The following is a 14381-nucleotide window of genomic DNA, read 5'->3' as shown; positions in this document are numbered from 1 at the left end:
CATGAGCTGTTAAGCTGATTGTGCGGTAATTGTCGCACTTGTCAGTTCTTGCAGTCTTTGGAATTGTGTGGATGATATTTTTCCAAAAGTCAGATAGTATGTGGCCACACTTATACATTCTACATACGAAAGTGGACAGTCGTTTCGTTGCTGTTTCGCCCAATGATTTTAGTAATTCTGATGGAATGTTATCCATACCTTTCTGCCTTATTTGATCTTAAGTCGTCCAAATTTCTTTTAAATTCCAATACGTGATCCCTTATGTCTTCTCTACTGACCCATGTTTCTTCTTCTATCACGTTTTCAGATAAGTTATTCACCTCATAAAGGCCTGTAGTGTAGTCTTTCCACCCATCCGCTCGTCCTCTACATGAAACAGTGTAATTTCCACTGCACTCTTAATGTTACTGACCTTGCTTTTAATCTCACCAAAGGTTGTTTTGACTTTTCTGTGTGCTGAATCAGTTCTTCTGACAGTCATTTCTTTTTCTATTTCTTCACATTTTTCATACAGCAATTAATATTTATTTCATTCCTGAGTGACATGTCTCTGTGTTCCTGAATTTCTATGAAAATTTTTTTATGTCTTTCTCCATCAATTAGCTAAAGTATTTGTTTTGTTACTCATGGTTTCCTCACAGTTAACTTTCTTGAACCTATGTTCTTGTTTTCAAATGCTGCGATATTTTTAGAGATGTACATTCCTCTTCAACTGAACTGCCTACTGCGCTATTCATTATCGTAGTATCTACAGAGAACTTCATATTTCTCTGTTCCTTAGTATTTCTGTATCTCACTTCTTTGCACATTGATTTTCCCTGACTAGTTTTTTTTTTTTTTTTAACTTACCTGATTTCGGAATCTCTGCCTGACTATGAGGTAATCTAACTGAAATCTTTCTGCCTCTTCTTGTTTCCAAGTGTATCTCCTCCTCTTGTGATTCTTGAACCAAGTATTTACTACTGCTATGTCCTCTATCACTCCTGCTGACAAGCCCATATTCTCCTGTAACCCTCTTCGACCTCTTTCCTACAACCACATTCCAATCCCCTATGATTACTAGATTTTGATCTTCGTTTCCATAGTGATTTACCCATTCAGTATTCTCATATACTGTGTCTATCTCTTCATCTTCTCTTCAAGCTGAACAGATGGACTTTTACTTCTTGATGGCAGTTATCTCCACAAAGATAATGAAAACTATTGTAAATTTAAGACTATATTGTGAAACTTCTTTGGAAACATACCTCATTGGCTCACAGAGTGATGACATGACCGAAACATATGTAGTGATGAGAAAGTATTGGTCCACATCTACATATATTCTACTCAAGTCATGGTGCATGTTGGACGGTACATAATACCACTACCAGTCATTTCCTTTTCTGTTCCTCTTGCAAATAATGTGAGGAGAAGAATGACTGTCTGTAGGCCTCTGTATGAGCCCTAATTTCTCTTTGCGGTCATTATGCAAATTCTTCATTGGCAGAAGTAGAACAGTTCTGCAGTCAGCTTCAAATGCTGGGTCTCTAAATGTCCTCAACAGCATTTCCCAAAAAGAATGTCATCTTCCTTCCTGGGATTCCCCCTTGAGTTCATGAAGCAGTCTCTATAATAAGCATGTGTTGATGTCACCTACTAGTAACAAATCTAGCAGCCCATCCCTGAATTGTTTTGATGTCTTCCAATACCAAAGTCAACCATTTGCCTTGCCAGCTGCCATCCTTATGTGCTTGTTCCATTTGATAACAGTTTGCAGATTTAGATGTAGATATTTAACTGATGTGACTATGTCAATACTGCATATTCGAACACTACGGAATTGTTTCTCGTCATCATCTGCATTAGATTAAATTTTTCTGCATTTAGAGTAAGCTGTCATTCACGACGCCAACTAGAAATTTTCTCTAAGTCATCTTGTATGCTCCTGCAGTCGCTCAATGACGACACCTTTCTGTACCCCACAGCATCATCAGCAAACAGTGCAGATTGTGGATTGTGGGAATTCTCTTGTCTCAAATGGTTTGTGAAACTAAGTTTGGTTAAAGATTGCAACAAAATGTTATTAATTTTTACAATAATCAAGCAGAATTGTAAAAAAATTCTCAGAGAGTACAGTCACCAAGTAATTCATAGTAACTGAGATTTTCCAGTTTATCTGCTCCAGATATCATAATACAATGGGTAATTCTGAACTGATTCTTCATTTGTTCATTTGCATACTATCTTCAGTTACCACACAGGCTTCAGTCTCTTAATGAAAACGATATTACATTAAATACATAAACTCATTGAGTATTAAACAGATGTAAGAACAACTAGAACGTTATTACAGTGATAAAACATACAATTTTCATAAGATACCATATACAGCATTTAATATAATCTGTAAGTCGCTTAAATGTCATGGTAGAAAAGGATAAACATGGAATAAAGAGAAGACAGAATGAAAGGAAGAAAGTTAAAATATAAATGAAAACTCAACTGAAGATACAATAGGAAATAAGTAAACTAACAAATCAAAGGAAAATACCTACAGGCGAGAAGTGGCCAAGAACAGTTGAACTTTTGAGAGACAGGTAGATGTTCTCAAATCAAAACCAGTTAATTCTTCCAACTGAGTGGGCTATACATTCTGAATAGTACTTAATTTAGATGGCCACTTACATGAGTATCGATTGTATAATTTGTGCAAATCAAATTCAGTAGTCTAAAATGGTCTATTATTAGTATTATTTAGAAGTGGATTAAAATATATTGCCTTAAAAATTAGTATTAATTTTCGTAATATCCTTCATTTTTGTTAATCACGTATTAGCCTGATATAGTGTAATTAATACTTTTTCCCTTGGTATTATCTGAGTGCCCAATGTTCTATTAGTCCATCTCCTCCTCCCCACTCTCTTTCCATCACCTCCCTTCAACCCCTCTCTGTCCATCTTCTCTTTCCCCTCTCTCTGTCCAGCTCCTAGAAATACCCACCCCAACTCTCTTTCCATCTACTTCTGCCCCTCTCTCTGCCCATCTCATCCAACCTCTGTCTCTGTCCTATCTGGTTTGTCCTCCTCTCTCAGCCCATCTACTCCTCCCCCTGTACATCTCCCTCTTCCCCCTTTGTCCGCCTCCCCCTCCCTTTGTCCATAACCTGACTCTCCCTCTATCCATCCCCTCTCTCTGTCCATCTCCTCCTCCTCCTCCTCCCTCTCTTCCTGTTCATCTCCTCCTCTTTCCTTTCTTTATTCATCTCCTCCTATCCTCTGTCTCTCTGTGCATCCTCCTCTCTTCCTTTTCTCTGTCCATTTCCTCTTCATGTCTCTCTGTTCATCTCTTCCCCCTCCCTCTCTCTACCTACCCCTTCCTCCCCCTGTCTCTGTCCATCTCCTCCTTTCTTTGTTAAACTTTCTCCTCTCATCTTTCTCTCTGTCCATCCCCTCCTCCCCCTCTCTATCAATCTCCTACTCTCACTATTTTTGTCTAACCCTCCCCCCACCATCTATCGATCTCCTACTCCCACTATCTCCTTCTTCCCTGTGTCTTTGTCTGTTCATCTCCTCTTCCCCCCCTCTCTCTCCACATTGCCACCCTTACCCTAACCATAGGTTGGTGGTTCTTAACCCCTTAGTTTTTCTTTCCATAGTGTAATTAATATGTGTACCAAATTTTGTTGTAATCGTTCCAGGGGCTTACAATGAGCTATTTATGCAAGGATTTGCTTGTGAACACATTTACCAAATATATTTAACATATTTCACATGTATCTCTTGTGAATTTCACCCTGAAATTTTATTTTCACACAGCTCAATGTTTATGACATCGTATCTCCTGAACTATATGCCATACAGAGGTATAATTTTGCAGGTAGATCCAGTGATCTATGTGGGTACTGTTTATGCTCTTTTTGGTGAATGGAGTTAGTAGTAAAGAAGTAATAACTGATAGTCAAGCATGATGCTGCAATATTCATGCATCATGGGCTATGCTTGTTTTTCACTGCCTCCCCTTTGATAGATAGGTGGTTCCCACTTGTAGAATGATTCTTTCCAGACAGTAAGTGATACATATACCATGTTTGGTTGAAATTGGTTTTGGAAGAGATATGTTCCATGTATACATACATACACTTTTATAATAATGTACTTGGATACCACATTTTATACACGATTTTTAAATTATGTATTCTTAAGTTAACCTTAAATTACAATTTCAGCTCTTATAACAACAAACACTCAATGACAGAAACGAAAATAGTATAGTTAACAAGAATTAAGACTAAGATTAGGAAGTCTCGAAAAATTCAGGAATTATATCATTTTCATGTATAGTATGGCACAAAATTGCCCTTGACATTGACAAGGAAACATCTGCATAAATGAGAAAAATTTCAATTTTTTGTAACTTCCTTAATAAATAAAATACAGTTCTCTAAAAATATGATCAGTAATACAGCTAATTTCGTTCTCACTTCATTTGTGAAAAATAGGCTTTTACTTTACAACTGCTGCAGGTATAATTACTAATTTTCATACTTTGTTGGTTTCCTTATTTTCCAAAGTCTTGTGAAAATTTTCCAAACAACAACTGAAACGATTTATATTTGACTTCAGTTAGCTTTAAAGAGCACCTTCCATCCATATTGAAAACACTCAATAAAAGTGTCAATTTTACAAGAAACCATGTTCAATGTTTGCCAACGACATACAGTTAAATTGTCCTTCTAATAAATTGAAAATGGAATAAACTCGAATCTCGCAACACAAAGTTACTTTAAGAGAGGAAAGCAACATGTACTTTTGCAGAAGAGATCATAAAAGAAACCAATTTCTGTAGGCCAATGAAATAACCGATTATCTAACTGAAATTCTCAATCACCAAAACCTGTACATTCTGAATTAAGCGCATTACTACCCGAAAATGATGTACAGTAAGCAAAAGCTCATAAAGTTTGAATCACAAGTGAGGCTGGCCAAGTGGCGATGTGTTCTCGCCTCTCTTAATTCAGAGATTTTTGTTGCGTATAGTGTGACAAGCAGAAAGAAGTTAAGAAATATCCTACAGACACACTGATTATCAAAATAAAACACACAGATTAAAACCACCCTTCTTGGATTATTCATGAACACAGTGTTACGCAATACAAGCATTCATAGCGTCGTAGATTTCGGCGATAAAAGCTACTTACCTTCAATCAAAAACTGTTTGTGTTGATCATCTTTTCAGTACATGTGTATGCCACAGCGTTAAAATTTACCTTCTAAACTTAAGAATGCTCTTTGAGGACAATGCATTTACAACTATGGAAACAAGACTAACGCTCAGAATTTCATTTAAAAAATCACGAAAACTCTGTGAATGATGGATATAAACCGTGTAACACGAATCTAGTTTCAAACTAATTCATTTTATAAATTGTATATTTACATAAAGCAGATGTGAAGCTACTCGTGATGAAACAACACAAACTGAGTATGAAAGTTTCGCGCTTGTTAAAAAGACAACACGATTCGTATTTCAGATTAAGTGATAGACTTAAAAAGGAACAACTCAATGTTTCAACTCTGACATGCTTCACTGTGATAACATCAGGAGCTTAGAACTTTGCATGTGAAGACGTCAATCATAATTATGAGTATTACGCAACATACATCGAATTTTCTTGCTGTTTACTCCTTGTAATACAAAAATCGAACTGCGGTGTTAGCTCCTGTTCGTTTACTTTCCCAGTGACTGACAGCAAACACTTGAAGAGTTTAGAGGGAACCGGGATAGTAACAATGTGTTAGCGCTTATTCGTTTTGTCCGCGAACCCACAACTAACGACAGTAACATCATTCGACCACAATTCCAACGTTACGCTGCAGATTGAAAGTCATATTATGGTTACGCCTGATGATGCAATATTACATCCCTAAAAAGCGCCAAACTAAATTTTCTAATCATAAGCAGTACCGCGGTAAAGGGAATTATGTAGCATAAGTTTCGGATGTGTGGAAGAGAAGTGCTTACCCTGTTCACTGGGCTGCGGGGCTGTCAGGGGGCGCTGCTGCCTTGGGTAGTCGGCTGGCGACGTCTTCAGCGCAGCAAGCGTCCAACCAGTTCGAGGCCTCGAGCTCAACTGGTGCGCGGCAGGCCGCGCGCCCCGCACTAATACCCTCTGGCGGCCCACGCCGGACATGCGCAGAAAGCGCGCGCGCGGAAATCGATTGCCGGCGGCGCTCGTTGGTGGCTCTGATTCGCTGCCCTCTGATTTCCGGCGCTGCGAAGCGACAGGTGAGCCACGAATCACACGCGCTGGCGCTAACGCGCTTCCCGTGTCTTGTGGGAGGGTGCGGGAGGGGGGAGGGTCGAGACAGCCCAGGGGCCGACTGCGCAGGTGTGGCCCACCAAGTGGCCAGCGACCAGTTCACTCCCCGCCGCACCGCCGCGCAAATAACAAAAGAGATGCGCGTTAATAGCTGCTACCCGCCGCGCAGAAAGCCGTTTGAATTTTCCAGACGGTCTTTGCTATTCGCAACGGCGCAGGCAATTACTAGCAATGTCGTTCAATATTCTCGTGTCTTAAGTTCGTCGGTGTGGCCGTTTTCTGCAAGTTAATAAATATTCGCTCTATACGCTCAAACGCCTTTTTCTCGCTACAGTATATTTAATTTTCAGAAGCGTTTTTTGTCTTTTCTGAAGGCATCTTCAGTAGATTTCTTGTTTGGAATAATGTACATTTTTGTTTTTGAAACAGTTCACAGTTGCTACAAAAGCAAATTGTTGCTTACTGTTACTTGTCAGATAGATCTGCGTTTCGTCTCATCTGGTCATAGGTTAGGAACTTCACATCGACTTCTATTTCCAAAATTCATAGAATCTATTTTTTTTCTTTTTCCTACCTCACAGAAAGCTGACAGAAGGTGAAGGATGTAAACACTTCATGGGAGATGTGGCAATAACTTTAGATTTATAGTACATGCGGCGTCGTGCTTTTGCTGTAAGAAGATTTTTCTTAGCTTATAGGTAAAAACGAAGCCGTGTATTGTTAAAACAATTTACTGCAGGCGCCCTAAAACGGCGAAACACGTCTGGAAAGTAAATATATTGCAGCAAGAAAGAGGCTTTCGAATATGTAATATCTATCTGTCCATCCAGTTGCCCCAACTCTCCAACACGAGCAGTTATCTGAAACTCGTGAGTGTAAGTCGAGTCGTGTTTATAGACAGAATTTTAGCTTATGCGCCGTTCGTTTATATGATGTAATATCTTGCTGTTGCTTCCTTTCCTATACCCCCTTACTATCACAGAATATTTTTGTTTATTCTTCTTGTTTTCTGGTTCATTACAGACAGCTTGTGTTCATATAGACCGCACTCTGCATAGAAGTGTACTTTATTGAAAGTGACGTTAAAATTGTTTTTAGACGTCGGGATCTGTTTAAGTGTACTTTTAATCGTAAATGGCTCTGGCGCCCTTACCAGACGAGGCGGTGCAGTCTCTACGACAATAGACTGTTCTGCTGTTCAAATGCCGTACGGTTTTCGACGAGTTCGCTAATCCAGTTCATAAATTTTCCGGACTAGTGACTTCGTCACAGAGGTAGGTGACGCGTTGCTCTGCAGTTGTGTGTGTTAGTGTCCGTTTGCAGTGACTTGCCGGATGGTGACGCTGTTATCCCAGATCTTGCTTTCTAGGAAGTGTGACCCGATAGTAATAACTCATGATAATGACTAACCATAAATGAAGTAAAGCAATTCGTATACCAAATTAGAAAGCAAAAGACTTAAGAGATGTGAATGCACTTGCAATGCAGATATTTAAATGCAATCTCCAATGGCAAACTTCGCACGAAGTCTGCGTTGCAGTCGACTTGAACAACAAATATAATACTATTCAAAATGATTTCGGACTTGCAGCCGGTTGTCGTTACCTTTCATCCACAATGGAAGCTAACGACGACCGGCTGCAAGCCCGAAATATTTTTGAATATTTAGTTCGCCGGGAAAATTTTAAATTTCACAAATATAATACTTTTCTTCAAATCTCTATCACTTTCTCTAGTAGCTATTGCTCATCAAATAAGTGTAGACACATATTTCGTAGCAACAGGCAACCGATATGGGTAACTGGTGGCATTAGTGCGTCACGTAGGAGTTGTTGTTTTCTGGTTCATTACAGATAGCTTCTGTTTATATAGACCGCACTCTGCATGGAATTGTAGTACGTTGAAAGTGATGTTAAAATTGTTTTTAGACTTAGAGAACGTATGAAGAGATCGTATGAAGAACACTCTGACTTCGGTAACAGATTTTTACCAAAAAGCATGAAAACGATTTGGTCAACTATGAAAGAGGTATCAGGGCAGAATGCGGGTGCTCGACGTAATACACTTCTCTTGTGAGAGAATGAAACTGCTACTGATCCACCAGAGTTCTTTAAAATCTTTACGAATCATTTCCTGTCATCAGTCACCAAGTTAAATTAAAATTTTAGTGGCACAGAAATGCAGAATCTCTAAAAGCTTGTATTTGAAGGCAGTACATCATTTGCAGCTACACATAGCAAACAAAGATGAAACTGTATCACTTATTTGTTATTAAAGAGTAGATTACGAAGATCGGTGCACCATACATTGCTTCGGTACTCAGTCACCTGTGGAACTAATGTTTCAGGTGTTGTCAAGTTCCTGATAGACTGAAATGGTCATTAGAAAAAACATTTTGTAATAAGGTTGAAGGAAATAACGCTGACAATTACTACCCCGTTTCTTTGTTACCATTGCTTACAAAAGAAAGCAGTGTACAGGAGAGTAGTTGCACATCCCATTGTACATAATTTGTTGTCTCTCTTAGGAAGGACTTCACGCTTCATGTAGGGCTAGGAGATACGCGGAGGATAGTAGGTATTTTTTTCGTTTTAACAAAAGCATTTGACTGTGTGGACCATGCAGTACTGTTGCGTCATTCGGAACATAATGGGATTAAGGAAAAAGGTGAACAATCTTAACTTCATATCTGGAAACTGGGAACCAGAAGGTTGTCCTCCAGTCTCAACAAACGGGGAAGAGGTTTGAGTCTGACTGGGGTCATACAATTTTGGGACTATCAAAGCTTTCAGTTTCAGATCCACTGCTTTTATTGATATATGTTACCGATATCCCGCTAAGCAACGCGGGCCAAACATGCTTGGACTTTGCACGGGTCAGTACATAGTTTACAGAATACTGAGCGGAAAGTTCACAAAAAAGATTAAAGAATTAATAAAACACTAAAGAAATAGAAAATAGGCGGAGGTTTCCTAAAATGGCTTACCATTAGGGAAAAATTTTACTGTTGGCACATTTTTTGAATTATAAGCTTTATTTTTTGTAAGTCAGCACTAAAAACCATTAATTACACATTGATTCATAAAAGAAAACTTTATTATACTTTATATGATTATTACAGTATATTACCAAAAAGCTTACACAGTGTCATGACATGAGAGAAGCTAGGCAAAATGACATACTCTTTAAATCATCTATGGTACTTATTTTTGTTTGCAAACGTCAAATGTAAACGTCAGAGAAGTGTATTTTGTCGAATTACATGTAGGCTATTAAATGTTTATTATTTGTTTTATTAAATTTAATAGATATTTACCTGCCATCAATGTCTGCTTCCTTAATCGATTGCCAATTTCATTCCTCTTGACTAACTTAAATGACAATTTCTTTACGTCATTCAATATAAGTCCAAATTGCCGGGATTCAAATTCTTTAATGTGCTGTAATAACGCAGTTTTTAGTTCTGCTGGAAGCGTTTGATCGGACCGACGTAAACATCCTGCAGCTTGCTTACTGTTGCCTTTTTAAACTGTTGTTGTTGTTGTGGTCTTCAGTCCTGAGACTGGTTTGATGCAGCTCTCCATGCTACTCTATCCTGTGCAAGCTTTTTCATCTCCCAGTAGATTAGATGGGTAGATCACATAACTAACGAGGAAGTATTGAATAGGATTTGGGAGAAGAGAAGTTTGTGGCACAACTTGACCAGAAGAAGGGATCGGTTGGTAGAACATGTTCTGAGGCATCAAGGGATCACCAATTTAGTATTGGAGGGCAGCGTGGAGGGTAAAAATCGTAGAGGGAGACCAAGAGATGAATACACTAAGCAGATTCAGAAAGATGTAGGTTGCAGTAGGTACTGGGAGATGAAGAGGCTTGCACAGGATAGAGTAGCATGGAGAGCTGCATCAAACCATAAACTAGACTGAGAAAAACCTAACATTGTTGAGGCATACTGCCAGCACACATGCTTGTTATTAACAGCATCACTAGCTTACTGCATGCTCTCTGAATCCCAAGACTGGCGGTTACCGATTCTCACACAATTTCCAATCATTATTACTGATATAATGACAATAGTAATGATAACGAACTATGTCTTATAGAGTGTGTTCGTAAACTCCCGTTCGTAAATTACTTGCAGAGGGGACTGAGTACACAATATTTTGAATACGAGTCCATGTGCGGAAATGTCGTACAACGACGCTACGGAGCGTCAAAGTTACTGGCGCCGGCGGCTGTAAACGTGTGTATATACAGGGTGATTCCGTGATGATGTTACCAACTTTCTAAGATGACAGAGAAAGATAAATATATCAATTTGAGGTAGACGCCTCTGTACCGAAACGAACGAGTCGGAAGTTATAAGCGAAAATTGTATTTATACCTCTAACAGTGGAATGCGTGTACTGCAACTGTTGTCGCTAAGATTATAGGATAGGCAACTTTCAGAACAGGTAGTATGGACCAAACCAAGAAAAAATGTCTAGTTAAGACGGGCTATAAAATGCATACTTTATGTTTGAGCACTTGTTCAATAAATGTTTCGCAGGTTTCCCAGTGGCGAAGATGAACACGTGCTCATAGCTCCTCACGTGTGCATTTTAGAGCCCATGTTTATTAGACAATTTTCCTTGTTTTGGTCCATACTACCACCTCAGAAAGTTGCCTACGCTACAATCTTGCAACAACAGTACCAGTACATGTATTCCGTTGTCAGAGGTGTCAGAACGGTTAGCGCTTATAACTTTCGACTCATTCGTTGCCGGTAGGGGGACAGTTATCTCAAACTGATACATTTATCGTTCTCCATCATCCTAGAAAGTCTGTAACATCATCACGGAATCACTCTATATATACAAACATTTAGAGGCGCCGCCGTGTATAGCGTTGACGCTCCGTTGCGACGTTGGATGACGTTTCCTGACATAGGTCCTAGTCAAAATATTATGTACTCACTCCCCTCTACAAGCCATTCAAGTCTACAAAAGGAATTTCCTAGCACCTTGTATTATCCCGAACAGAAACAAATGCAAAGACGGGAACCATAAACTGTGATTGTGGATAAAATGACGTACCTACGTTTTTTTACCACATTCACAGTATGTCACTTCAGCCGCAGTAACAGAATTCTCTGTACACATTGACCCTACATAGCCAGAAACATACCTGAAATGTTCGCAGAAGACGCGTTTACTCACTTTCTGCGTAAAAAGTATTATAAACCAAATGATCGAAGCATACCACGGCGGAACAATTATCACAGCCTCTAATACCTGATGTGCAGGATTTCTTCACATAACACGTAAGCGTCCAAGCAAACGGCCTCGAAATATTTCTGGTGTAACAGTGTCGCCAACACAAGAACATGTTTTTGTGCCATAAAGTGCTGCCATTTATGGCAGTAACATTAACACGAGATATGTCATTTTACACGCTTCTATTATTTTAGGAACTTTCCCCTATATACGAATAAACAACAGATTGCAGAGAGAAGTTCTCAACTACCGCGAGGAATTCCTGTAAGGAATAGAAAGTGTGTGCCACAAGGAAACCTGTCAACTTTGATTTTAATACTGGAGATTTATCTATCAATTTTCTAACTTCTGCTGAAAGCCTGCTGAAAAGGAAACCTGCCGAATTGTGCACACCTTTTCGCACAATGCTTAAGAAAGTGTTATTCATACCGAGGAGCAAGTGTTCAAAACGCTTAATGTCCACTGGTTGACGATATTGTGTTTGATACGAAAGCACGCACTTTCTAGTTGGCTCTATACACCCCTATAACTATACCCAGTCAAAACGCCTCTTAAAGCCTCCAAAACGGGCTTTGAAAAGTAGCAGATGTATCAAATAGCGTTTTTTCGTCTGGGATGAACGAATCAAAGTGCGTAAAACCTGTTAACTTATTTAATTTTGTTGGCTACAATGTAAGACTGGTAGACTGAAGTGAAGCCTTATAACTGAGCAACAAAGACCAATTAGTATCCGTTATCAGTTACAGCATTTTTTGGCGTATGGTTCTTTTTTTCATTCTGTCTGTTAGAGATACTGAAGTGAAATGCGAAAACATTGTTCTGTTAAGATAAAGACTATAGCAGAGTGTGGATGAGTTTATGTCATTGATTTTCGACATTTTCATTTAGAAGAGAATCTCCAGGGCATGTGAATGATGTAGTTCTCCGCTTTACAATTCGGGGCACTCTTTTTTACCTGTCGACCGTGTTTTGGCCGAGTAGAAAAGAAACCTGGAAAATTTTCAGTAATATTTAACCAATGAAGGTCATGCTGATATGGTTGAAACAAGCATTTTGGGGATAGATTCGCAAATATTTGATTCCAAGGAACTATATGAAAATCTGAAGCCTGTAAATGGGACCAGTGATCTGAAAAGGATTGATTTTAACAAATACGTAGTAGGCAAAAGGGTAATTGGTGTGAGAATGAAAACTCACCTCAATTGCGATTCTGACGACCTTTCAAAGATCTTTTTGCCGTAACGGAAATGTGGATATAGCTTTAGCAAAGTTGCAAATAGATCCAAAGTTTAATCTCTGAACAGGATGAAACAAGAACAGAAAGACGATGTAGAAAAACAACTATACCTCAAACTTGAAAAAAACTGGAGAGAAAATGAAGTACTTTAGTTTTCGCCTGGATTATTAATTTTCCATGTAACGAACTCATTGGCCAAGATACTGTTTGTGAGAACAGGAAGCAGTTCTAGGAAAAATAATGTCAATACTATCATTGAAAATAAGGAAAGTTCAAATGGCTCTGAGCACTATGGGACTTAACATCTATAGTCATCAGTCCCCTAGAACTTAGAACTACTTAAACCTAACTAACCTAAGGACAGCACACAACACCCAGCCATCACGAGGCAGAGAAAATCCCTGACCCCGCCGGGAATCTAACCCGGGAACCCGGGCGTTGGAAGCGAGAACGCTACCGCACGGCCACGAGATGCGGGCAAAATAAGGAAAGTAAAATTTATGTTTCTACATCTAGTGTGAAAGTGCATTATTGAATCTAAAAAAAATGTATTATTACTGGGTTCTCCCTCTTAAGCTACCTGTATTCAGTTAAAGAGAACTTTACACCAAATTCATTTCGCTTTTATTTACAAGGCATCTTCAGTGGTCATTCTGCAAATATGGATGTACTTTTTTGGTTGTTTTAGATTAAAAACAGTATTTTGTTTATAAAGGTGGTGTACAATTTACTCGGGATCTTTCTGGTACATATATACACTTATATGCGTGTAAATAAGTTTCTTTCGACGTCAGCCTCGGCTAAAGAAGAGGAAGGAGGCAATGGTTTGCAGAACATGTGAATACGAGGCAGAATCACCGTAAGGAAATTGCCTGCAATTTTAAAACAAATCTAAAACAACCAAAAGCATATGAACACATGTGAAAGAAAATTTCTTTCGACATCAACCTCCGCCAATAACTCGCAGAATAAGTGAACGAGAGAAGAAACACCGTAAGTAAACTGCTCTCCAACTTAATACATAAAATACTGTTTTCAATTTGAAACAACCAAAAATGTACAAACATTCATAATACTGTAAACGCGAAAACAGCTCAGTCTGTACGATTTAACGACTCAACCGCTGAACCAATTTTGATAAAATTTGGCATAGTGATAGCTTGAACACTGGAGAAGAACATAGACTTCTTTAGAAAGCGTGTAGTACAACATATTTATTAATTAGAAAAAATAACGCGAAATATGGAACAATAATTACTCTTTGAAAAAGTTATTTACTCTCTGATTTTTGAACTTTGTCATATTTGTGAAAATGCTTTAATTGTTTGAAATGTTCTACATAATACGAGTCAACGTAATGTTTATACAATCCTCTACGTGTTTAATTTATTACTTCCATATTAATATCAGTCACAAACACGTCAGATTTTTGCCGCTGAGCGTCATGCGTCTCTTTTAGCTTCTGTGCTGTGTGTCTTGTAGTTTGCGTGAATTGCTAGCAGTTATACGGTTAGCGCTGTTTCACGATCATGGAGTCCCGGGTTCAATTCCCGCTCGGGTCTGTTTTTCCCGCTCGCGTCTGGATGTG

General features: G+C 38.8%; 1 protein-coding gene across 1 annotated transcript in view; it reads right to left on the bottom strand.

Moving 5' to 3' along the window:
- LOC124779529 (formin-like protein 14) overlaps positions 1-6129 on the bottom strand; it is a 189695-nt gene extending 183566 nt beyond the window's left edge. Inside the window, exon 1 of the mRNA XM_047253717.1 lies at positions 6004-6129. The gene's annotated coding sequence lies outside the window, so the exon portion shown is untranslated. The remainder of the gene's footprint in view (positions 1-6003) is intronic.
- Between the last annotated feature and the right edge of the window lie 8252 nt (positions 6130-14381).

The sequence above is a fragment of the Schistocerca piceifrons genome, chromosome 1, assembly GCF_021461385.2.
Source record: "Schistocerca piceifrons isolate TAMUIC-IGC-003096 chromosome 1, iqSchPice1.1, whole genome shotgun sequence".
Lineage (NCBI taxonomy): Eukaryota > Metazoa > Arthropoda > Insecta > Orthoptera > Acrididae > Schistocerca > Schistocerca piceifrons.
This window is presented reverse-complemented; position numbering and strand designations above follow the sequence as displayed.